Raw genomic sequence first — 27403 nt, 5'->3', positions numbered from 1 at the left:
CCCACTAGTTACATACGTATAAACACTCTATACAGTATTTGCACTTGTAATACAGGGGTGAGAATCCTTTTTAATGTTTGTCTCTTTCTCTTTCACTCTCCCAGGAGTGATGTCAGACTTGTCCCAGACTCGGGTGTTCTCCTGCTCTGTGTGCCCATTCACCTACACCTCCCAGATCTACCTCAACAAGCACCTCAAAAGGAGCCATGACAACCTCTACGTCTCTCTCTCTCGTCTCTCGAGCAGACAGATCAGACAAGATATTCTCTCCTCCTCCTCCTCTCAATCACTCCCTATCACCACCTCCAACACCCCCCTCACCCCAGTTCCCGCCCAGAGACAGAAAGACACAGACAAGCCAAGACCGTACCACTGTGAACAGTGTGGGAAGAACTTCACTACGTCAGAACATTTAAAGAAACACCAGCGTGTTCATACAGGAGAGAAGCCATACCACTGTGACCAGTGTGGAAAGAACTTCACTAGGTCAGGAGAGTTAAAGATACACCAGCGTGTTCATACAGGAGAGAAGCCATACCACTGTGACCAGTGTGGAAAGAACTTTACTGCGTCAGGAGATTTAAAGAAACACCAGCGTGTTCATACAGGAGAGAAGCCATACCACTGTGACCAGTGTGGAAAGAACTTTACTGCGTCAGGAGATTTAAAGAAACACCAGCGTGTTCATACAGGAGAGAAGCCATACCACTGTGAACAGTGTGGGAAGAACTTCAATAAGTCAGGAAATTTAAAGACACACCAACGTGTTCATACAGGAGAGAAGCCATACCACTGTGACCAGTGTGAAAAGAACTTCACTACGTCAGGAGAGTTAAAGATACACCAGCATGTTCATACAGGAAAGAAGCCATACCACTGTGACCAGTGTGGAAAGAACTTTACTGCGTCAGGAAATTTAAAGATACACCAGCGTGTTCATACAGGAGAGAAGCCATACCACTGTGACCAGTGTGGAAAGAACTTCACTGCGTCAAGAGACTTAAAGATACACCAGCGTGTTCATACAGGGGAGAAGCCATACCACTGTGACCAGTGTGGAAAGAACTTCACTGGGTCAGGAACTTTAAAGACACATCAGCGTGTTCATACAGGAGAGAAGCCATACCACTGTGTCCAGTGTGGAAAGAACTTCACTATGTCAGAACATTTAAAGAAACACCAGCGTGTTCATACAGGAGAGAAGCCATACCACTGTGACCAGTGTGGAAAGAACTTCACTACGTCAGGATATTTAAAGACACACCAGCGTCTTCATACAGGGGAGAAGCCATACCACTGTGTCCAGTGTGGAAAGAACTTCACTACGTCAGGAGAGTTAAAGACACACCAGTGTGTTCATACAGGAGAGAAGTCACAGCCTTAGGACTGGATTACACTACTGAGTTTTTCTGGAGGCAGATCGATACGTCCGGGGCCACGTTTTGTTGGTTTAAATCCGGAGATGCGTTCTAGTGTAATAGGCAGATCCGGAGGCCTTTGAGAAAAAAAAAATATAGGAATAGGGTTACATTGTAACTATGTGTTAACTTCACCTTATAACAATAAAACAGATGATTCACGAGTTTGAGCTACATAGTGTCTTACTGTATACTATAGTTAATCAGACAAGCGGATAATATCGTAGGAGGAATTTCACTGTATTCCATGTTTACATGTTCCCCCCCAAAAAGTAGACACTTCAAATCACAATCTACATAAGAATAGACACCTCAAATAATAATATCTAAAATAAAGATTGGATCTAGATTGGAATAAGTAGCCTAACTTTTTGGATTTGAGATTATTTTAAAAGCAGTGGATGCGCTCCACACATGGAACACAAACTGGGATGGAAATGTATTTGTTGTGACTGTTGGCGTTGGTTGGATGGCTGGACAGCTGCATTTTAAACTCTAACCCTAACTTTTCAGAATGTTTTTTTTTCATTAGCCTTTTTAATAAACATTGTGTAACCTGAGAGAGGTACTGTAGAGAGTGTGTTCATTTGAGTGCCTGCCTCAGTATCCAACCCTGGACTGACCCCCCCTCAGTATCCAACCCTGGACTGACCCCACCTCAGTATCCAACCCTGGACTGACCCCACCTCAGTATCCAACCCTGGACCGACCCCCCCCTCAGTGTCTCTGCATGCCTCTTCCATTGTACCCAGGGAGAGTCATGCGGGTATATGGTTGGTGTTCATAAACCTTCCAACGCCAAAGTGAAAATAATTCCTCAATGGGACTGAGGAATGGGGAGTAAGGGGGTAACGGTGTATCCACCTGTGAAGTTATGTATGGTGGTTGGTGAACCAGTCCCAGACCAGAGCAGCCCGGTGGAAACTAACATTATCCCAAATGACGACAAACCTGGGCTGCTCTGCTCCATCCTGTACAACTGCATTATATAGAGCACCAGATATGTCATTGTGAGTGGAGTGCACTTCTAAAGCATAGAGCGCTTTACAATATCTTCTCTCATTCACTCACCAATGGTGGCCAGCTGGTGTTGGCCTGCTCTTTGGGATAAATTAGTGTCTTACTCAAGAACACGTCAACGAAGCAGAGGAGATAGCTGGAATTGAACTGGAGGCTCCCAGACGGCTATTCTACCTCCTGAGATGCTGCCGCCCCCTCAGAACGTGATCATGTGTGCAGTACTGGATGGACCTAGGGTGGCATGGTGATGGAGAACTCCTTGCAGATGTAGGAACCTCTTGAAAATGTTTTCAGCCCTCAAAGGCCAAATGTAGATTTTTGCAGGGTGATTATCAACAATCGTGTAATTATATTCTGTAAACCAAGGCATGTTTAAATGATTTTATTGTGAGCTCACAAGGTATGTCTGAGAAGGGATATCAGAGTACAAAGGTGTGGTCAGAAAACAATGAGTCTCATACTTCAGCCAAAATGACCTCATCTTAAGACCTCCTCCTCCTTACCTCTCTGGGCTAGTGGAAAGGGCTCTCCCCCTCCCCCAACTAAACATTCTTGAAGCTCACAGACCAGCTCCCACACACCACAAGACACTGTGGCTGCGTTCCGAATCGCATACTTCTACTTCTTACTACCAGTACCTACTACAGCTGCCCTTAGAAAGTACGTACTTTGCAATCAGTAGGCATCCAATTGGGACATACTACTCTGTCATAACATTGCGCCCTGAAATCTGACCACATCCGTCGCAGTCCATAAAGCGACATTCGCCCACAGCTGTCCGCAGAGACGCGCAAGATTCGAGATGGTTGGCGCAGTAAATCCCTTGCAGATGCACGAGAACGCCAGAGACGCCAATACCGTCGGAGGACAAGAGCTCTCCTGTTGTTCCTTTGCAATGTATGTAGTTTGAACTGAATTGTACATTTTAACCTGATCAAGGTATTTATCCACGTCAGTAAAATTACATAATGCATTTCAGTCATTGTCATTCTATGTCCTGTCTGCATGTGAAGCAGCCTCACATTTAACTTAGTAACGTCAGTGTAAACATTATTGCCAATTCTGTTGTGTAACTTAGTTGACTGAACCTACATTTTACAAACTTTGATATGTGACAGTATATAATCAGATCATTGCAGTTGTAATGTAGTGTCCTTGTATCTCAAACTGGAAATAAACCATTCATGCAATTAAGTTAACTTTTTATTTCCCATTCATTTCCCATTCAATCACCATACTCATATTCATAGGATGTCCACCCTACAACATATTGCCAGTTGAACCCCAATGCACCCATCCTGCAGCTCTACTTTGATGATCTCCTGGCTGCAGCAGTGTCTGCACCACTTGACTGTGTTCCAGCTCTCCAAGAACATGATTACACGATCCAACATTAGGATACACAGCATCACACCTCATTGTTTCTTCACCAAAACCAAGCTTGATGCCTGTTAATTTGTTCTTCATTTTGTATTGTCACCCTCATTTTCCCAAGCTACCATTTTGCATTATGTTTTGTTTAACACGTGTGATGTATAAATCCAATGATCAATCATAACTACATCTAATGATCAATCATGACTTGTGTATTGTGTACTGTGTAATCCACACATCACTTTGTCCCAGTTTCACCTGTAACTTTGAAGGAAAAAGTGTGGATGCTTTGAAAGACCATTTCAAGTCCAGTGGAGGCCAAGCTACCCGTCAGTCAACAATTATTCAACACTCAGGATACAGTATATTTGACTGATTGAGCTCTAAGAAAGCACAGGTTAGTTGGTTGAAACATTTAATGAGGCATTTTAAGCAAACAAATGAAGCTAATAAAATTAAACATGCTGCAACACAAGACAAACAAAACAAACAAAGCTAAATGATCATTTCTTGGCGAGTGCCTCCAGTAGTGCCAAAAAGCGGTCCTCCCGCCTCTCCTCTCTTGACCGAGACTCATCCTCTCTCCTCCTGGCCTCCTCGTCTCTTCTCTCCTCCCTTGTAAGTTTTATTAGTCAGGTGCACATCATACAGGTATAATATGCACTTGAATGCAATTGCTAGCTCCCAAATGTGCATAGTACAGTAAAAAATAGAAGTAATTAAGTAAAAGACACTAAAAATGTAAAAAAGAGTAAAAATACAGCACAATATTGTTATACTGAGGGAGACTGGAGTAGTCCACACCATCTTGTATTTGTCATACCTTGTTCTGGCCACCTCCTCTCTCCTCCTGGCCTCCTCTTCTCTCCTCTCTCCTCCTGCTCTCCTGGTACCTCTCTTCCTCCCTAGCCCTGGATGCCTCCTCTCTCCCCCTGGCCTCCTCATACCTTTGCCCCTCTAGTGCCTGCTGTCTTGCCTCTCTCTTTTCCGTCTCTCTAAGGTACTCCAGTACCTGGCTACTGGACTGACCTCCCTCCCTCCTTCTCTTTCGTGGTGGTATAGCAGGACACTCGTCCTCCACAGGAATGGGATCAGACACAGAGGGAGTTGAGACTTCAACAGCCTCCTGGCTTGCTGATGAAATAAGCAATGGTGGGGTGATGGATGGCTTACTGCCCAATGCAGCATCCATCACCCCATACCATTTCCAGGAGGCTGCTGTTGCCTCCCCTTCCTCTGTGCTGACCCCTGTTTTAGGACACTTCAAATCCTGCAAATTAGATGACAGGATTAGTTAATGACACTAAAGCATAGTAAATGGCTAATCGAAGGCATACACACAACACTGGTGACTGACTTTCTATTTTTGTTTGAGGTTCTCCCATTTCTTTTTTATGGTGGCTGGTGTCACCTTCCCCTCCAAGCCAAGCTCAACCACAAACATCCTAAGGGGACAAGGAACATGCCCAGCAATGACAAATGCTCCTTTCATCACATTTCGTAAAATAGGGTCAAGTGTTACTCACTCAAACCCCTTTATTGCTGCATTTCTCTTCCCAGTGAACAGCTCCTCCTTCTCCATCCTCCACTGGATGAGTTGCTCAGTATGTTCATCTGTCCCTAACAAATTAATGATGTTTTCCAGTGAGACAAAGCAGTTGACTGACTAGTACTTCAACTACCTAGTTAACGTTAGCTAACTGACATCCTGGATAGGCTCGTGCATTATCAGCAAACTATTTTCTGGTGAGCTGAATTGGTATGTCGTACCTTACATAGCTAGCAATACTGACTTGGCTTGCATTCTGCTTTTTGGCAAATTTGACGAATGATGAGAAGAGTGAGAGGTAACGTTGTTAACTTCAGTGCACCACATAGCTAGCTAGCTAACTAGCTGGCTAGTTGATGTTACAGAAGTAAGTTACGCTAGTAGCTACCACTATAGATACCACTAGGCCACTGGCTGAGGTTATCGGTTTACATTTGCGCTCATTTATCCACTTAGCTTCGTGCAGCAATAGTATCTTTTAATGTTTCAATTATACACACAACACGAGTCGCTACAAATATGTAGTGATGCTATTGTACTTACACTTGAATGCGCTGCCGCTGCCGCTGCCGCTTGCGTCCGCCATCATTGCACATCTGTCTGCGCGCCGCAGGATTCATAATAACCTCCGGCGCGACTCGCACGTGACGTAATTTCCGCTGCGCACAGGATTGTGGGTCAGAATAGGCAGAGAAGCCTGCTGGCTTGCATACTGCAAAATACGACCGGATGTAGTATCACATCCTGGTACTTTTGCCATACTGCATGTGGCATACTATGCATTGGGACATACTACATTCTGTTTTGGCTTACTATATAGTAGGGTAGTAGGCGATTCGGAACGCAGCCCAGAAGTGCTGTCCCATTTAATTCACGGCCCTGCACCCTCTGGCCCTTCCAGCTGACGTCATTTAAGTGCTCAGGCCTCAGGCCACAAGTGCGAGGGGCCGCAAGTGCGGTTTGCGCACTCAGATTGGGATTCAGCTATACTGTGATGGGAATGAGTTGTGGGACTCTGGACTGAGCATGGATTCACTGATTGACTGAATTGAACACAGGTGGGACTGATTGAGATGTAAGCAGACAACAGGCTGGTCAGATGAAGAGATGTAAACAAAATGAAGAAACAGTAACAGCTACAAATAAATACATAAATAAGTTAAAAAATGATGTCACAGCATAATGCCTGAGTATGTACATGTATAAGCATTTTTATTCTGCATCCCCCCTGGGCTTGAACTCTTGTTGAGTTACCTGCCATGTGAGAAGCCATAGATGGTTTCATACTGACTTAAGCAATCACAAGGGCTGCATGTAACTGTCACAGGTGCATTGAGGTTTCAGCAGTTTTCACAAAACCAAAGACCAAACAATGAAACCACGGTATACACTCGACAAGTGAAGAAGAAAAGACAGAGCTTATAAACTTACAGACTTACAAGATGGCACCGGAAACACCAGGGACTATGCACAGCTACAGCAAATGGAACAGACAAAGAACAAGATGGGAGCTACTGTACATGTAGGCTAGAAATACTGTACACATACTAACGAGGCAGATGGAAACCAATCAAACAATCAGTGGCACAGGTCTCTCAATCAGAGCCAATTTAGCCAGTTGTAGTCCTAGGTCCGCTATTGGGGCGGGGTTGCCAACAACAACAAGTACTGTACACATGTAAACATGTTGTCCCCCACCCATTATGCATGTTCCCTTGTGGTATCAAGCCCCCTGCTTCTCATTAGGCGTTTTTATACAGAGATCCCACTTTATTGCCCTGTAGAAGACCCCTCAATTTTCTGTCTTTGTTTGTTTATAATGAGCCAAAGAAAGACAGCATAATGTGTGATTTTATATAGCATGCCGGCAATCTGGAATCGAGAGGCATGACCCTTGGACGCAACATTCACTAGTTGTTAAACAAATCCATGCACCTGTATGGTCAAAAGTCCTATAATGAATGTTGAAATACAGACATATCTGGTGCTACTAATGTCACATTATTTGTATCAATGATTGACCAAAGTAAGCTCCCTACACACCATGGTAGAGTGAATAAGAGTACAATAACGTCTCCATCTAGTGGGCAAACAAGTCCATGCTCCTGTATGGTCTAAAGTCATATACTGTAATGAATGTTGAAATACAGACATATCTAGCTCTACTAAACACCTCAAGCTCTACTCTCTGCATATGTAGAAAGTACATTGTTTTAGTGACTTAGTCCTCTTGACCCCGTTCAGGGGCATAGGACGCCCACCAGAGCTCTCCATCTCCCTCTCTTCTGGGCCTGGGCAAGTGCTTCCTGCCAGCTCACTCCAATGTTCTTCAGGTCTTGGAGTGTGGAGCGTCTCCAGGTTTCTTGGCCTATCCTGTTTCCTCTTTCCCTGTGGATTGCAGTCCAGGGCCTGTCTCGTGATGTTATTTGAGTCCTTCCTAAGGGTGTGACCTATCTTAATTACACTTTCTCCTTTTGACGGTGGTAGCTATGTCGTCCTGGTTTGTGATCCCTCACAGCTAATCATTTGTGGTCTTGATGGGCCACCATAGCTTGAGGATGTAACGCAGGCATTTGTTAACAAGAACCTGGATCTTTCTTGAGAGGCCCTCGGTTGTTTTCAACATATCGGAGCCGTAGAGAAGGACGGTCTTCACGTTGGCCCATGGATCTCAGGGAATTCCTCTTTGGTCTAGCGGTAGATGTTTGGGATGAGGAAGGTCAGCGGTTCAATCCCCACCTCACCCACATGTTACACATAGAACCCCTGTTATGCAGGCAGGACATCAGCTGAGGGCTTGAGGTACAGGTATCTTATGTCAGGAGAAACCCAGATCACCTCATTACTCATTACCCAGGTTTCAATCCACTAACATGAGAGGTTACATACAGCACTATGCAGATTAGCCTACTGACATACCACTATTCAGATTAAATGCAGCCTACTGACATACTTGCACTGTATCTTTCCTAGATTAGATTGTTCAATACTCCAGCCTCCGACATTTAGGAGTGAGTGACAGAACCTTGGGGGCCGCCTCCCTGCTGACTTCAAAGTCCTGGTAGGAACCGAGAGAGAGAGAGAGAGAGAGAGAGAGAGAGAGAGAGAGAGAGAGAGAGAGAGATCAGTATATCCTGGGAAATGGGGGGGGGGGGTTAGCTGACAGCAGGTAGTTACTGTAGTAGGTATTTAGGTAGGTAGGTAGGCAGGCAGGTAGGTAGGTATAGGTAGGTGGGTGGGTGGGTAGGTAGGTAGGTGTAGGTAGTTAGGTAGGTAGGTAGGTAGGTAGGTAGGTAAGTAGGTAGGCGTAGTTAGGTAGGTAGGTAGGTGTAGGTAGTTAGGCAGGTAGGTAGGTAAGTAGGTAGGTAGGTAGGTGTAGTTAGGTAGGTAGGTAGGTAGGTATTTAGGTAGGTAGGTAGGTGTAGGTAGGTGTAGGTAGGTAGGTAGGTATTTAGGCAGGTAGGTAGGTAGGTAGGTAGGTAGGTAGGTGTAGGTAGGTAGGTAGGTAGGTATGGATCCCTGAGGGGAAATTACAATGGTACAGCAGCAAGAATACAAGAAGCGCTGACAAAAACAGGCCTAGTTAAATACAAATGTACAGTAAACATATCAAAATATACAAAGGGTAAGAATGAATAAACAAGTCTAAATAGGTTGCCTAGTAATGCAAACATATGTTGAGCCTACTGTAAATTGTGCAAAATACAACATATCTAGAAATCAAGCTTCAGGGTCTTGATAGTGTCCTTTTTGTATTCGTTTCTTTGATTTGAATGGAGCATCTCTGCCCTCACACTTTATTTGATAGGTTCAGTCGTCGTTCATATTTTGTAATAATAAAATTGTTATCTGTGAATCCCTGTCTCTGTGCTTCATTTAGTTGAAGGCTCGTGTGTAGGAAACATTATAGCTATAGTTCCTGTGGAAGTCCCTAGGCGGCGCTGTCGCTCCACTATCACTCACTACACTGGCGCTGTCCGCAGCATCAGTGAGCAGAGACGGTGGTGAGTGGAGATGTATGACGTTAAGGCTAAAAAGTTAGCATTTCTGCCATTATGGGGTGCAGTCTAAAAATACCCAAAACAACTCACAGAATAGTTTTGTTCTAAAAGTTCAAATACATTATTAAAGATGAGCAATAGGCCTATGCTTAAAGAGCATTTCAACAAGGTTTTGTGTTGGAGTGTTATTGTACATTTTGACACCAAGATTTTCATTTTTACTGCAAATGTAGAACATTATTATTCTTATTTTCTTCTTCTTCTTCTTATTGTTGTTATTATTATTATTATTATTGTGACGCACACTAAATATGTGTTCACATTTATAATTTAATTCACTTCTTATTTGCTCATTTTCTATTGGGATACATCAATATCCATTGCTACCAGCAGGGGGAGTGGTGTGAGACTACGAGGGGGTATTGTTTGTCGTTGATTCTCTTCCGGAATTCATCTGCATGGCTGCTAAAGAGAAGGACAGCTGCAGTCTGTCTCATCACTATTATCTATTTCCATCCTTCTTATTGGTTGGTATAAGTTCACTAAGCATTTGTAGAATATTAGAAGAGACTATCATAATTATTCTGTGAGTGTGTAATCATTTGTAAGTGTGAAGATGCATGGTTAAAGATGTTCTGAAATAACCGCTAGCTAGCGAGATGGCGAACCCTGTACCTGTGAATCGAAGTGGCACACATCATTCAAGCTCCTATAGCTCTCTGTTTTATATCTGGCTCCAAATACCATTCCTATGTTATTTCGTCTATATTTCATGACTGTTAAAACGTTTTAATTTGCCATAGTGTGCGCTAGTAGCTAGCTAACCCTACTAGAGTTTATCCTGTTAGCAATAGTAGCTTGCCATTCATCATTATGTGGTCAGTTTAGCTGTATGTAACTAGCGCCGGTACAAGGTTCTGTAAAATGAGGTTCTGTAAAATGATATCTGAATAGGAGTTAGTTACTTATGTCCATGTTGACTATTTAATGATTTATGTACTTATTCTCTCTTTAGTTTAGCATTTAACCTGTTCTCAGTAGTATTGGTGTAGTTTTACCTGATGTGTCAGGTGACTATGAGACAACATGTCTATAGGGATCTATTGAATGTGACTACAGTAAGCTTTAAGTGAGGGATTATTAGTTTTATATGTGAAATAGGTGGATTATTCATTTAGTGAATATTTTTGTGAATTCTGAGAGAACAAAGTACATTTCAGTCATATTTTATTATTGTGTCAGATTATACATTACACTGTTTCTTGAGGGAAGAAAAGAGAATATGAGGTCTGTATGCTGAGTGTATGTAATATAGGGATTCATCTGCATGGCTGCTAAAGAGAAGGACAACTGCAGTCTGTCTCATCACTATTATCTATTTCCATCCTTCTTATAGGATTGAACTGTTGCATGTCACCCCTAAGCCATATAATAGGGATGTGTAACATTATTATTACTACTACTACTACTACTACTATGAATTATGCTGAGTATTCCATTAACTATGTTGAGTATTCCATTATATTAATCAGCCTAGACTGTGAAAATCCACCCATTGCGATGTAACAAAAGACATCTAGGCTACATTTGCCGATGTAACAAAATAAATCTATTAGCTTATGAGTGTCAACTTCTACCTGCCCAAGCACATTCGGATAACGCCAGCAGCATGTCTAGATTAGCTCGTGTAGTTGTTTTCACAATATTTCTATTTTCCCAACATATTCATTTTAATTCAATCTACGAGACGGTCAGTGATGTTGAGGGAGAGGCTGTGAAGATCTTTGACACGGCGTTTAACTCTCAAACTTCTGAGACAGACGTATGGGATGGGGATGTAAGTAAGCCTATGAAAGCTAATGTGGGTGTATGGATAATTCTGAATTTGTATCTGAAATGTTGGTAGCTATCACTTTTACTAAAGGTGAAATTAACTACCCTGCAACCGTGACCGTAGTTAAAGGAGAATGCTAGTTTTTGACAACCTGGACCTTATTTACGTCATATTATAAGACGTTTGACTCACCGAGATAACTGGTGTATTTCGGAGGTCTGTAGAAGAAATTTAAAATCCAGCGCGAGCCAAGTATATCCATGTAATGGCGGCGGACGGGGCACTGAGAATGCAGCTTCTAAAAAATCTATTTTCTGCCAAACGGTTGTTTTCATCAATCTGTCTTAATGAATCGCTAGTTGTGGCTTGTTGTGGTTTTTCACATGCCTCTGTAATATCTTTAGAAACGTCTTTAGAAACGAAATAGCTTCACCACTTGCTCCAGCACGCATGCGCACAGCGCGCAAACTGGCTATTCTCCGTTACGTCTGTAGGCTACACTCGCGGCTGTTATAGTAGTAACTACAATGCCATTACATTTAGTCTACATTACATTACATTGCAGTCATTTAGCAGACCCTCTATCCAAAGCATTTAGCGTAGTCAGTGTAGGCCTACTGTTACTCACCAGGGGTGCGTTTCCCAGAGGCATCGTAGCGCAACGTTCATCGTAAGAACGGTCCCCCTCTAGAGAGGTCCCCCTCTAGGTGGCGATGCGTTTCCCAGAGCCTTCTAAAGGTCAAGGTATACCTTGGCTACGAAGGCTCTGGGAAACATGGAAGTGAATGCAGCTGACCGCTCACTATGGCTCATTCACTTCCATGTATTTACAAACGTGAAAACTATGGCAGGGAAAAACAATCGGAGTTAAGTAATGATGAGTTTGTAATTCCATTAGTGTATTCAGCCTGTTATTTTGACTATTTTGGTTCTTGAAGTGGTGTTTTTATAATGAACTTTTAACATTGGAGTCAACGGGCACTTCTGCATTCTCCCACCTGATTAGGCTACGTCAGACTCGACCAATATGGCAGCCATGGGAAATAAGCGTATAGACAGAGACGTGGTCTGTGTAGAGACATACAGAGGAGAGACGTGGTGTGTGTGTGTGTGTGTGTGTGTGTAGAGAGAGAGACAGAGGAGAGACATGGTGTGTTTGTAGGGAGACAGAGCAGAGATATGGTTTGTGTAGAGAGAGAGCAGAGACGTGGTGTTTGTGTAGAGACATACAGAGGAGAGACGTGTGTGTGTAGAGACATACAGAGGAGAGACGTGGTGTGTGTAGAGACATACAGAGGAGAGATGTGGTGTGTGTGTAGAGACATACAGAGGAGGGACATGGTGTGTGTGTAGACATACAGAGGAGAGACATGGTGTGTGTGTAGAGACATACAGAGGAGAGACATAGTGTGTGTGTAGACATACAGAGGAGAGACGTGATGTGTGTCCCATCGTATACCAAAACTGATTTATTACTAGCTAAAGACAACTGTTATGACAACATTACAGCACCTTATCTCTGCCTCAGCAAACGTTTACGAGACCTAACGTTATAGCTAATACGTACAGCTCTGACTAGCTGCACCACCAGCACTAACATTACAGTTTACAGGCATTTAGTAGAACGCAAACTAAACTATTATCATTGATACAACTCTGTACAGAAAAATAATTGTCGGCCAACATATTGTATTCCCCATTGTTCAATAACTTCAATCTTACTTCTGCTTAATCAAAATCCCCGCTGTTGCCGACAGTCGATGCTCGATGTGCTGTGAGCTGCTGAGCTCGCGAGGCCCTCGCTGGGTCACAGAGGGAGGGAGGGAGGGAGGGAGGGAGGGAGGGGGGGAAGTAGGCTACTGTACATTGTTGATTGGATAGCTTGCTGAACGCAGCTGTCAACCAGGCCTTAATTCCCAACCGTTTTGCTTTCGCAAGTTGTGAATGGTAATTAAAAACTACAGTTTTCACTCTGTATTATTTTTGGTAGGGACAATTCGTGTTTCCGTGGCTTTGGTATGGACATGTCCATATAGCGTCCATACCTAAAACTAGGCCTATGGCTGGATGACCAGTGAAGTCAGTCAAGGAGGAACCAGTACCGTCTTCAGAGTTTATAAGCTACATGACAAGCGATCAAAGACATCCCTTCTGAGAAACAGTGGCTTGGTATGCTATGGAAGCCCAGAGACAGGATGGTACACATCTACTGTAGGTGTTGACTGTAGAAGCGCGCGTCCTCTGAGGTAAATGTGAACGATTTTCTGTGCGCGAGTAGCCTCGCGTCACCAGTCTCTCCTAGTGCGCGAGGCTCCTCAACAGTCATGTGACTGAAAGCTTTATTTGGTGCAGCGGGGGAGCAACACACAACAAACAGAACGCCGGTCTATGGCATGGATGTGGCGACATCGCACGCATACTTTATTACATGACTCTATTGGTACAAACATTTACCCGCCAGCGTGGCGGATAGCCTCTGAAATGTAGTCGCCAAATGGACATTTTACCCGCCATTGGCGGGTGTTAATTTTCAGCCCTGAGCAGTGTTTGACTAATACAAAGGAATATGAGCTGGAGAACAGATTAGCTCTGCGAGTAGCACAGGAGAGGACGATGGGCTTTCTGCTGCCATTCCTGCTTGCTCTGCTAGCCTTCCTACTTGGAGGACTCTATCTCCTGGGGACCTTCCGTCAGAGGCGTCCCGGGGAACCCCCCTTAGATAAGGGACCCATTCCTTGGCTTGGCCATGTCCTGGAGTTTCGCAGGGATACTGCAAAGTTCCTGGAGAGAATGAAAAGGAAACATGGGGATATTTTCACAGTGCTGCTGGGGGGCTTTTACTTCACATTCATCACAGATCCATTTTCCTTTGGGACTATTGTGAAAGAAGCCCGCACAAAGCTGGACTTTTTCGAGTTTGCGAAGTATCTAGTTTTGAAAGTGTTTGTTTACCAATCCAACATCGAAGATGAGCACAAGATGTTGCAGATATCCAGCAACAAGCACCTGATGGGGGATGGTCTGGTGGTCATGACACATGCCATGATGAATAACCTTCAGAATCTGATGTTGCACAGTGTGGGGGCAGGCGAGGACCATCACATCTGGATGGAGGACGGGCTTTTCAACTACAGCTACAACATCGTCTTCAGGGCAGGCTACTTAGCTTCGGCAATGAGACCCCCAAGTCCTCGGGGAGCCTGGAGAAAGCCAAGGAAGTTGACAGAGTAGAATCTGAGGAGCTCTTCTCTGAGTTCTGGAAGTACGACCAGCTGTTCCCCAAGCTGGCCTACGGGGTGCTGCTGCCGTTGGAGAAGATGGAGGTGGAACGTCTGAAGAGGCTGTTCTGGAACACGCTGTCGGTCCAGAAGATCAGCACCAAAGACAACGTCAGCGGCTGGGTGCGCGATCAGCAGGAGATTAGGGAGGAGCACGGCATGCAGGAGTTCATGCAAGACAGGTACATGTTCCTGCTTCTGTGGGCGTCCCAGGGTAACACGGGGCCGTCAGCCTTCTGGCTGCTCCTCTATCTCATGAAGCACCCCGACGCCATGAGGGCGGTCCGGGCGGAGGTGGAGGACGTGCTGAAGGAGGCCGGGCAGGAAGTGAGGCGTGGTGGGCTGCTCGTCGACCTGACCCGGGACATGCTGCAGAAGATGCCCGTCATGGACAGCGCCGTGGAGGAGACCTTGCGTTTGACCGCCGCCCCCGTCCTCACCAGGGCCGTGCTCCAGGACATGAGCCTCAAGATGGCCGACGGACAAGAGTACCACCTCAGGGGAGGCGACAGGGTGGCCCTCTTCCCCTACACCGCCGTTCAGATGGACCCAGACATCCACCCTGATCCGCTCACGTTCAAATATGACCGTTTCCTCACACCAGACGGGGGCAAGAAAAATGATTTCTACAAGGGCGGGAAGAAGCTGAAGTACTACAACATGCCGTGGGGGGCGGGAATCAGCATGTGCCCTGGTCGTTTCTTCGCCACCAATGAGCTGAAGCAGCTTGTTTTCCTCATGCTCACGTACTTTGACTTTGAGTTAAAGAATCCAGATGAGGAGATCCCGCATATTGACATCAAGCGCTGGGGCTTTGGGTCCATGCAGCCAACTAGAGACATTCAGTTTAGGTACAGGCTCAAGTTTTAGGTTTGAAAGCACACTTAGATGTTATTCTAACCAAACTCACAGTAGTGAGTGAGTATTTAAGGGGTAATTTGTTTGAGCGCACAACATGTCCTGATGAAGACTGACAAGGTCGAAACATGTTGACTTTTTTAAATTATGTAAGCCTGATACATTAAAGTCGCACTGAAATGAAAAAAGCATTCTGTCCCATTTTAGTTCACATAATTGGTCATAATGTTCACCTATTCAACAATGTATGCCAAAAAGATGACAAAATTCTACTTTTGTTGTAATCGTATATCAAAGTATATAATTTCTTACTTCCTGGAAAACGGTAGGTCACATGCAATGACAACAGGAACCTTAGATTTTAGGCCAATAATCTCACGACATCCACCCGTCAATCAACGCTATCCTTCTATCGAATCTGTCTAAAATTCCTCTAAACATATCATATGTCCCACCCTCACAGCTTGTTTGCATCGGAAATACGTAAAACTACGGAAGATGATCTCAAACGTCTGTTTCTGTGCGACTTTAAAGGTTTTTTTAACCTTACCACTTCCTTTCTGAATACTTATTCTGAGTGCCTCGATCTACTTTTGTTTTTGGATATTGCCTCCATTCCCAGTGATCCAAGAGCACCAACAACACTAATGGTTTATCTCACTTTTTGAGCACCTTGTTCCTCCCTGTTGTCTAAACTCATTGTAGCGTTCATCATTACAGTAGGTTATGCTTGAAATGTTGCCATATTCAATAATAAAGTATTTTAGATCATCATGTTACCGTGAAAACTGTTATACGTAGATTTACTCATATCTTATCATCTTTATTATAACAGTATTAAAAACTGAATTTCGATAAATTAGATCACCAAATGAGACAGACAGACAGACAGATATTTAGACAGATAGGTTAAAAATGAGCCTTATTATATATAAAAAATCCTTATTTCCTGTCCTGTACTATTGGATGGAAGTGATTAATTAGGTGTGCGGCACACCTGATTAATCACTTCCATCCAATGGTATAGGACAGGAAATAAGGATGCCTGTAGAATTTCAGGAAGTAGTGGAACTTGTGCAAAGCAAAGAGCCTATTGCTTGGCAACACCAAACGCCCAGTGTATAAGAAAATAAATATTTCTTTGTAGCACTGCTCTGTTTGTGCATGTGCGCAGGTACACCGCTTTGCTAATGTTAACGTGGGTCAAGAATAGCCTACAATTAGCTAGCCACGTTGTGACGGCTATAGGTACCTGGATCTGGAGGAGAAAAGAAGGGAGCAGAGTTCAAGGACTATGCAAACACCTTCCCAGTCCAGTCCGCCTCCCCCTGCTGTTGGCTGTAGCCCTGGTTCTGGACCCGGATTCGGAACTGGATGTTTGATTGATCTTAAAATGACCTCATATTGGTATAATCACTGGTATGTAGGCTATGATTGGTTTGTCAAATAAAGGGAATTATTCGTTTTGTTTTTTCTTGGGTGGACTCAATCTTATTTGGGTCCCTAAATTGGGCCTCGGTCATCAAAACTTTGATTATAGCTTTAGGAGAGCATAATCAATCTTGCTAGAGATAAAAGCAATGAATTAAAATGGATTTAATAAGGATTTGTGCCTATTATTATTTCTCTCAGACTCAATAACTGCAGCCCATAGATTACATGTTCTATAGGGTGTGTTAGGGTACTTATTTTCCAAAGTATGGTAAAATGAGCACTTGCGTTTTCATTTGCGTTTATGGTCTTCTAACGTTACGACTAGTCAAGATCCTGCAATAGCCTATTCATATCTACCTGGTTAGATTTCTATCTGATGTTGGCTAGCTAATGTTAACTGGTGGTGTTATTAGCAATCTGGTTGGATTTGGACCTGATCCAGGGCTCTTGTTCTTGTGCATTCCATTCATTTCAATATGAGAGGTGTGAACGGCCTATTGGTGGTATTTGGCGCAGCTGCACAGCGTCATGACCTCATTTTCATTGATGAAGCTGGTTGATCTATCATTGATCTATCTAAAACCAGGCGTCGGGCCCAGATGTTACAGGACAAAGAGCTGTTGTGAATGTCCCTGGGCAGCGTGGGGGAAATATCACCTTGTGTTCCTGGAAGAAGAAACAGTGTTTTGTGGTGTGTGGAAGCAGGTCTGTGAGCTTCAAGAATGTTAAGTTGGGGGAGGGGGAGAGCCCTTTCCACTAACCCAGAGAGATAAGGAGGAGGAGGTCTTAAGATGAGGTCATTCTTGCTGAAGTATGAGACTCATTGTTTTCTGACCACACATTTGTACTCTGATATCCCTGCTCTGGAGATCAGACATACCTTGTGAGCTCACAATAAAATCATTTAAACATGCCTTGGTTAACAGAATATAATTACTAGATTGTTGATAATCACCCTGCAAAAATCTACATTTGGCCTTTGAGGGCTGAAAACATTTTCAAGAAGTTCCTACATCTGCAAGGAGTTCTCCATCACCATGCCACCCTAGGTCCATCCAGTACTGCACACATGATCACGTTCTGAGGGGGCAGCAGCAGCTCAGGAGGTAGAGTAGCCGTCTGGGAGCCTCCAGTTCAATTCCAGCTCTCTCCTCTGCTTCGTTGACGTGTTCTTGAGTAAGACACTAATTTATCCCAAAGAGCAGGCTAACACCAGCTGGCCACCATTGGTGAGTGAATGAGAGAAGATATTGTAAAGCGCTCTATGCTTTAGAAGTGCACTCCACTCACAATGACATATCTGGTGCTCTATATAATGCAGTTGTACAGGATGGAGCAGAGCAGCCCAGGTTTGTTGTCATGTGGGATAATGTTAGTTTCCACCGGGCTGCTCTGGTCTGGGACTGGTTCACCAACCACCATACATAACTTCACAGGTGGATACACCGTTACCCCCTTACTCCCCATTCCTCAGTCCCATTGAGGAATTATTTTCACGGTGTTGGAAGGTGTTGAATATTGGTTGATTTTCAGAGAAATATTGGTTTAATCTGATCCTGTTAGCTGTTCCCAATTATAATGATTGACCTCTTGAGTATGGCTGTAGCTGGAACTTTCTGTAAGATATGGTGTCCCTCTTCCATAGACTTATGAGATAAAGATGACATTCCATGGCTGGTACACTCTGTGCCAAACAGCAATTGTTGTGGTTAGCGCCAAGGTGGCGCAGGTTGACTTGACAAAACAAGGCCACAGAAGAGACCAGAAAGATTTTATCGGAGAGGAGACGAGGGGGGGGTGGGGGCACTCAAATCACATAAGAACCGTGCTCGAGCTCAGATGATTTGATTTGAGTCCAGACAGCATACAGACAGGTCAGCTGTACATTAGACTATATGCCATTGTCTTTTGTATGTTAAACCTTCTGTAATAAACAGCTTTTGATGTCGCTCAAATCCTGTGTTGGAGAGATTCATTTGGAATACACCTAAAGAAGGGACACTGGACTGTGTGGTATTGTGTGAGATCTGGGGCCGTCTTTTATTGTAATCAAAACACAACGCAGAGCTTAATAAGGACAATAATAAAAGACAACAAAGGTCTACGAACACCAACCAGACACCTGCATGACTCTCCCTGGGAGCAATGGAAGAGGCATGCAGAGACACTGAGGTGGGGTCAGTCCAGGGTTGGATACTGAGGTGGGGTCAGTCCAGGGTTGGATACTGAGGAGGGGTCAGTCCAGGGTTGGATACTGAGGAGGGGTCAGTCCAGGGTTGGATACTGAGGTGGGGTCAGTCCAGGGTTGGATACTGAGGAGGAGTCAGTCCAGGGTTGGATACTGAGGAGGAGTCAGTCCAGGGTTGGATACTGAGGAGGGGTCAGTCCAGGGTTGGATACTGAGGTGGGGTCAGTCCAGGGTTGGATATTGACGGGGGGGTCAGTCCAGGGTTGGATACTGAGGAGGGGTCAGTCCAGGGTGGGATACTGAGGCAGGGTCAGTCCAGGGTTGGATACTGAGATACATAAATACAATCACAGAACAGGAGAGAACATAACAAGCAGAAATACAATCAAAACAGCAGCAACAAATAGAATAGTCAGTACAAAACTAGTTTGTTTAGACATAACAGAATTGATTTTGCAGAATAAAATAAACTGTAGGCCTACCTATGAAATATACTATAGATTTGTGTTGTATTGCATTTTGAGAATGGCTAACGTTAGTTCAGCAATCTAGAACCAAGATTCCTTGCGAATAAAACATGCGCAGAGCACAAATTCATGTTCCTTTTGGTGGGAATAAACCGATAAGCGTATACATGACTCAATATTCGGTTTGGAAAAGGAATAAACCAGGGGACTTATTCGTTTTTTTTATATTCGGAATATGCCCATATTCCGTTTATTCAAACGGTTTATTGATGTTTACATGGCCATTGTCAATATTCCGTTTAAGCAAGGTTTATTGAGTGCATGTAAACGCACTCAGTGGTTCACCCGAATAAACCAATTGCTTGTAGAATGATTACAGATCTGACTTCAGAATATTATTCCAGATTAAACTGTACAACATATTTGAGGGATTCTTTTGCAAAAGCAAACATCTGCTTTTACTGGCCTATTAGGTACCCTAAATCATGTTTGCTCATATCTGTGGTGCGGTTTAAAATAGTAGGCTTATTCATCTCTTGATGGTGATGTTTTAGAACGACACCATGCGGGACAGATAGTTGGCATATTCGTAAAAACATATTACGTCATAATATGGGAGCTATATCGTGAGGGAATGGATGAAGGACTTAAAACAAACTGATTGTACACAATGATTGTGAACAATACATTGGAACATTTGGACTGAATTTGAGTATTGAATAGAGATATTATTGAAAAAGAAAAGGGGAGGAGTGCTGGGAAGTTCAGACAGGTGTGATCAAGGTGATATTTGGTCAGGAACACAAAAGACTGAGCTAGGGATCCTACCCACACGTGTAGCAGCATATCTCAATATATATCTTATATAGCGATAGCTCAATAAAAAGGTTTAACAAGAAAACTTTTTGCTAGTTTCTTTTCTTTTCTTTTAACAAGATAATTGAGGAGTCTACTCTTGTGTAGGTTATGATTTGAAATGTCTTCTTTTTGGGGGGAACATGTAAACATGGAACACAGTTAAATTCCTCCTACGATATTATCTGCTTGTCTTATTAACTATAGTATACAGTAAGACACTATGTAGCTCAAACTCGTGAATCGTCTGTTTTATTGTTATAAGGTGAAGTTAACACATAGTTACAGTGTAGCCCTATTCCTATAGTTTTTTTCCAAAGGCCTCCAGATCTGCCTTTTACACTAGGACGCATCGCCGGATTTCAAGCACCAAAACGTGGCCCCGGACGTATCGATCTGCCTCCGGGTTCGAGCCTCATTTTGGCCTCGGTATTGTAATTGCTAGGCGCTAAGGCAGGCGAAAACTCAGAAAAACGCAGTAGTGTAATCCAGGCCTAAGGCTATAGCTATGGCTTCTCTCCTGTATGAACATGCTGGTGTGTCTTTAAGCTTCTTGACCGAGTGAAGTTCTTTCCACACAGGTCACAGTGGTATGGCTTCTCTCCTGTATGAACACGCTGGTGTATCTTTAAATCTCCTGACCCAGTGAAGTTCCTTCCACATTGGACACAGTGGTATGGCTTCTCTCCTGTATGAACACGCTGGTGTTTCTTGAAATTTCCTGACGTAATGAAGTTCTTTCCACACTGGTCACAGTGGTATGGCTTCTCTCCTGTATGAACACGCTGGTGTATCTTTAACTCTCCTGACGTAGTGAAGTTCTTTCCACACTGGACACAGTGGTATGGCTTCTCTCCTGTATGAACACGCTGGTGTATCTTTAACTCTCCTGACGTAGTGAAGTTCTTTCCACACTGGTCACAGTGGTATGGCTTCTCTCCTGTATGAACACGCTGGTGTATCTTTAACTCTCCTGACGTAGTGAAGTTCTTTCCACACTGGACACAGTGGTATGGCTTCTCTCCTGTATGGACACGCTGGTGTATCTTTAACTTTCCTGAGTCAGTGAACTTCTTCCCACACTGGTCACAGTGGTATGGCTTCTCTCCTGTATGAACACGCTGGTGTGTCTTTAAATCTCCTGACGTAGTGAAGTTCTTTCTACACTGGTCACAGTGGTATGGCTTCTCTCCTGTATGAACACGCTGGTGTGTCTTTAAGTGTGTTGACCGAGTGAAGTTCTTTCCACACTGGTCACAGTGGTATGGCTTCTCTCCTGTATGAACACGCTGGTGCGTCTTTAAGCTTGTTGACTGAGTGAAGTTCTTCCCACACTGGTCACAGTGGTATGGCTTCTCTCCTGTATGAGCACGCTGGTGTGTCTTTAACTCTCCTGACGAAGTGAAGTTCTTTCCACACTGGTCACAGTGGTATGGCTTCTCTCCTGTATGAACACGCTGGTGTGTCTTTAAGATTGTTGACTGAGTGAAGTTCTTCCCACACTGGTCACAGTGGTATGGCTTCTCCCCTGTATGAACACGCTGGTGTCTCTTTAAACTTCCTGATGTAGTGAAGTTCTTTCCACACTGGTTACAGTGGTATGGCATCTCTCCTGTATGAACACGCTGGTGTGTCTTTAACGCTCCTGATGTACTGAAATTATTTCCACATGGTTCACAGTGGTATGGCTTCTCTCCTGTATGAACACGCTGGTGTTGCTTTAAGTGTGCTGACAATTAAGTTCTTCCCACACTGGTCACAGTGGTACAGTCTTGGCTTGTCTGCGTCTGTCTCTGGGCAGTAGCTGGGGTGAGGGGGGTGATGATAGGGAGTGATTGAGAGGAGGAGGATGAGAGAGTTTCTGGTCTGATCTGTCTGTTCGTCAGCAGAGAGACGTAGAGGTTGTCATGGCTCCTCTTGAGGTGCTTGTTGAGGTAGATCTGGGAGGTGTAGGTGAATTGGCTCTCGGATCAGGAGAACAGCTGAGTCTGGGACAAGTCTGACATCACTCCTGGGAGAGTGATAGAGAGAGAAACAATTAAAAGCAAGTTCAAATACTGTATAGAGTGATTATATGTAGTAGGGATGGGACTTTCTGGCAAATCTGCTATTCTAAAATCGCTGGGCAAAAATAGACTTTTCTTCAAAAATCGCATCTCATCATTGCTCGTCTGAGCGACTTTTCCGGCCAATAGGGCCTATCCTATTTCTTCATATTTTTATTTAGAAATATGAGCATATCGACATGGTCGGGATGGAGACAGGTGCGCAGTCTATTGACGATAAGTCCTGCCACAGAAAAGACCCTCTCCGAGGGTATGACGTTGGTCGTTGGCTGCGTTAGCCACTGCGTGTCTTGTCCGGTCGAGTCTCACCTGACCTCACACGCTGCGTAAATGACGCCTACTACGTTTCCTAGGTTACAGTACACAAACTGTCTTCCGCGAGTGCCTTTCTCTCTCGTCTCGCACCGCGAAAAACAAGGCAACTCGTTTTTTTATAAGACAAGACGAACAAACGATTATCAAATTATGAAATCGATTTTTTATATTTTAATGACTATTACATTTTTGGAAGATCATATCCCATCCCTAATATGTAGCTAGTGAGGGGGGGGGGGAACAACGACACCACAACAGGAGAGAGAAAGATATGTAAGAGGTTCCTCTGGCTGAGCTCGAATGCGGTTGAGCGAGAGGAGAGAGAGAGGAGTGAAAAAGAAGAGGAGAGAGAGGAGAAAACAAGCATGAACTATTGAAGCCCATGGCATTAGCTAATTTAGCTAGAATAAGCTAGCCAGCACTCATTAACATTAGTCAAGCTACCATGGCAACTAACAGCATTCCATTCTGTACATGTACATACTAGTGTGCCTGCCTAACATCGGCAATTTGTGTGCAATTTGTGCACATTTGCTCAGGCGCCGTTGCAGTTTGTGATGTAGTGTCCCCTGTTTCGTTGCATCCATGAAGGTCCTGAATTTCACATTGCATGCACACGTCTTGGCTGCTGGCTGGCACCATGGGAAAAAGACGGGAGAGAAGGAAGGATGGTAGAGGAGAGCTACTTGGACAGCGGTTACTATTATGACCAGCAGACCTCTGGTTCTTTCAGCTTTAAGGAAAGAGGTGGATGAGAGAGAGATGGAGAAGACAGGGGGAAGAAGAGTTGAGGACAGATACCTCTAGTGGTGCTCTTTTCTTCCCAGACGTAGTTGAAGGAGATGCTCTTGTATCTGTACTCCTGTCCGTATCAGACCAGCAGCTCCTCCCCGACAGCCAGCAGCCGACAGCAGCGAAACAGGATCCCTCCACGGTACTGAAACGCTACCAGGTTCTGCTCTTCCTCAGTACGGGCACAGTTCACATACCTGGGGGACAGTGGGGGGTGGTTTCATAAAGAACAAACAGGTGAGGGAGGGAGAGACGGGAGGAAGGAAGGATGAAGGAAGAGAGGGAGGGAGAAAAAGTGGGTGAGATGTAGGGACTGACTGTATGGAGGGAGGAAGGGAGGGAGGGAAACTTTCAAGACTGGAGAGATGGTTTATTTTGAGTGAGAGCAGCAGAATAGATTCTGGAAATCTGAGAAATGAGCATGTGTTCATATTTCTTCACCTGATTGTAATGCCTAATTATTCTACAGTTTACACATGCAAAGATGGGTCCATCCCTGACATGATCTCTGAAAAGCCTGCCTATTGTTGTCCTGTTTAATTGTTCATGAAGTCTTTCCCTTAACATAGCCTTTTTATTTGCATCTCATTGCCTCTGGATTCATTTCCAGTTGCTTCTCTATGAACTTCCATCTGTTAGTTCTACCACAGTCCCTTACCATCTCTGGATCCTGCTGTTTCTGTCTCTCTAGTGACATGATGTTCATATGCACAGTTTGACTTTTTGATCAGGGGGGCAGTCAGTCCCAGCCTACTTCTATCAATATAGATTAGGCCTACTTCTAACAATATAGCCTAGGCTTACTTCTAACAATATAGCCTAGGCCTACTTCTAACAATATAGCGTGAGCGCAGCCAAATGGATTCTGGAAATATGAGAAATGAGCATGTGTTCATATTTCTTCACCTGATTGTAATGCCTAATTATTCTACAGTTTACACGCGCAAAGTGGAGTCCATCTATTTGTAGGCATCTGGCATGACTTGCACATAGTCCTCCGTGGGAGCAGTGAAAACAAGTGCCAGGGGAATGCTCAAGTCCAAGCCATGCCAAACATGTAAAAATATTGGGATTGCGATACATTTCACAGGAGAGCATATTGAGACTGGTAAGATTACACCCTGTGCTTCCCGTCTCAGTAAAGCACATTTTCACCAACACAAATCCCTATCCATCTAACCATCCATCCATCCAAGTATGAATGGATAACTATCTGTATGTCTTCTATATTTTACTTCAATTCAAAGGGCTTTAATGGCATGGGAAACATACATTTACAATGCCAAAGCAAACATCCCAAAAGGTCACAGAAATGTTATGGTTGAATTGAATGAATAGGTAAGTGTAATATTTACAAATGCATTTAAATGGTAACTTTAAAGTTAGTATGTACAGTGTGTATATGTATAGTGATCAGTGCGCTGTGCAGGGATACTGATTGAAGATTTTCAATCGTGGAACCAAGCCAACCAGCCATCTGATCAATCGTGACCACAAGTCCGTATGGTAGAAGCCATAGCGCGCCACAGACTGGAAGAAGAGGAAGAGGAGTATGCCCACATGATGTACAATATCGATGATGAAAAAAGAGTAGAGCCATACAGAGAGCAGATGGCAGTGAATGGATGCAACATTGAGTTTGAAGTAGACACTGGGGCAAGCCTGACTATAGTGAATGAGAAAACATACAGGAAGATGGGAGGGGGGAAACTCCACCATACAAGAACAAAGCTGTATATGTACACCAGAGATAGTGTAGGGGTGCTAGGCAAGATGTACACACAAGTCAGTTACAAGGGGCAGACCAGACAGTTGCCATTGATAGTGGTAAGAGGGGAGGGGCCAAATCTCTTGGGGATAAATTGGCTAGAGGCCATTAGGCTAGACTGGAGGGCCATTTTCAGACTACATACAGGTCAGCAGCAGGAGTTGAGTGAGCTACTCTCACAACACGGAGAGGTGTTTAAGGTGAGCTGGGCAGTTTAGTGGGAGCTACAGCAAAGATCTCTGTTGACCCCGAGGCCAAGCCAAGGTATTTCAAAGCCAGGCCTCTGCCATATGCCCTCAAGGACAAAGTTGAGACAGAGTTGGTTAGATTAGAGAAGGAAGGCATCATAGAGCCTGTGAGTTTCCGAGTGGGCCACTCCCATAGTTCCTATACTTAAACCAGACAAAACAACTAGAATATGTGGGGACTATAAAGTTACCGTCAATCCAGTGTCTAAGATAGATAACTACCCAATTCCAAAAACTGAGGACTTGTTGGCAGTACTGGGGGGGGGGCAGAAATTCACCAAACTAGACATGTCTCAGGCATACTAGCAACTCCCACGGGATGAAGAATCTAAGAAGTTCACAACAATTAACACCCACCGCGGTTTATACCAGTACACCAGGCTACCCTATGGGGTGTCATCAGCCCCAGGCATAGGAGAGAGACATGTGTCTTCATGGCACCAGAGGTGGTGTACCTGGGATACAGGATCAACGAAAAAGGAATTCATTCCGTAGCAGATAAGTGTTGAATCTGGCTGATTTTCAAAGAAATATTGATTTAATCTGATCCTGTTAGCTATTTCTAAATTATTATGATCGACCTCTGAGTATGGCTGTGGCTGGTGTGTTCTGTAAGAAAACGGTGTCCCTCTTCCATAGACTTATGAGATAAAGATGACATCCTTAGGGCTGGTACATTCTGTGCTAAACAGCAATTGTTGTGGTTAGCGCCGAGGCGGCGTAGCTTATCTTGACCAAACAAGGCCACAGAAGAGAAAGACAGTCTTATCGGAGAAGAGACAAGGGGGGGGGACACCCGAACCATAAGAACGTTGCAACGAGACCAATGCTTTAATTTGAGTTCAGACAGCATACAGAGAGGTCAAGTGTACATTAGACTTTATGCCATCATCTTTTGTATGTTAACCCTTCTGGAATAAACAGCTTTTGATGTCGCTTAAATCCTGTGTTGGAGAGATTAATTTGGAATACATCAGAACAAGGAGACACTGGACTGTGTGGTATTGTGTGAGATTGGGGGCCGTCTTTTATTGTAATCAAAACACAACGCAGAGCTTAATAAGGACAATGATAAAAGACAACGAAAGTCAACACAAGGTACAGGCCATTGCAAGCGCTCCACAGCCAACTGACCAGACACAGTTGAAGTACTTCTTGGGCTTCATGCTTAACTACAGTAGGACCCCACTAATCCCAACTTCAGAGATCCCAACCTCCCGGTCTACCGGACAGGCTTAAAAAACTTTTTGTTTTTGTTTTAGCCTGCTATCTGGTTACTGGTGGGATTTTCATTACAGTACTGTACTTAAATCTGTCATAGTAAACATGTACTGTAGCCTACTGTGAATAAAAACTTAACTGTATGTAGACCTACATGTTGCCTGTAGGCTGTAGCCTATTGTCACGTTTCATTTCTTTGTTTCTCTAAAGCGGGAAAATGTCGAGCACAAAACGCAAACTAGTCGTAGGAAGTACTGTATTTGATCAAAGCACGCACTCAAGTGGAAATTCGGTTATCTTATTATAGGCTAGGCTATATGAGTTTAGTTGGCTATTTGATTGCAATCTTGATGCATTTTCACAAGTAATTAAGGGTATTTATCGGTGTATTATGAGTCTATATGAAACAAGTATACCACTTATTGAATTTGGTGCATTTTAACATGTTTCAGTCATCCGGACATTTCAGAGATACGAACGACCTTCGGTCCCGTTGGGTTCGGATAAGTGGGGTCCTACTGTACTACTTCCTTCTAGTCTAATAAACATGATGAATCACTTGAATGTCTTTCCTACCTTGTAATTTCTTCGGAAAATGATATTTAGCTAATGTTTTGAAAACAACAAAGATGTGTGAAACGTCACTATTATGTGCTCCACGTATTGACGCAATGACGTAGTACGCGATTTTCGGGGACCACCTCAAATTTGCTCTAG

General features: G+C 43.9%; 1 pseudogene across 1 annotated transcript; it reads left to right on the top strand.

Annotated features, from left to right (window-relative positions):
* Positions 1-13809: 13809 nt before the first annotated feature.
* On the top strand, positions 13810-15344 carry LOC311308796 (5-beta-cholestane-3-alpha,7-alpha-diol 12-alpha-hydroxylase-like; annotated as a pseudogene). The gene has a single exon. The product of its transcript is annotated as a 5-beta-cholestane-3-alpha,7-alpha-diol 12-alpha-hydroxylase-like (transcript).
* The last annotated feature ends 12059 nt before the right edge of the window (positions 15345-27403 follow it).

This window comes from Borostomias antarcticus (assembly GCF_949987555.1).
Source record: "Borostomias antarcticus genome assembly, chromosome: 1".
Taxonomy (NCBI): Eukaryota; Metazoa; Chordata; class Actinopteri; order Stomiiformes; family Stomiidae; genus Borostomias; species Borostomias antarcticus.
Note: the sequence above shows the minus strand (reverse complement) of the source record. Positions and strands in the feature narration are given on the sequence as shown.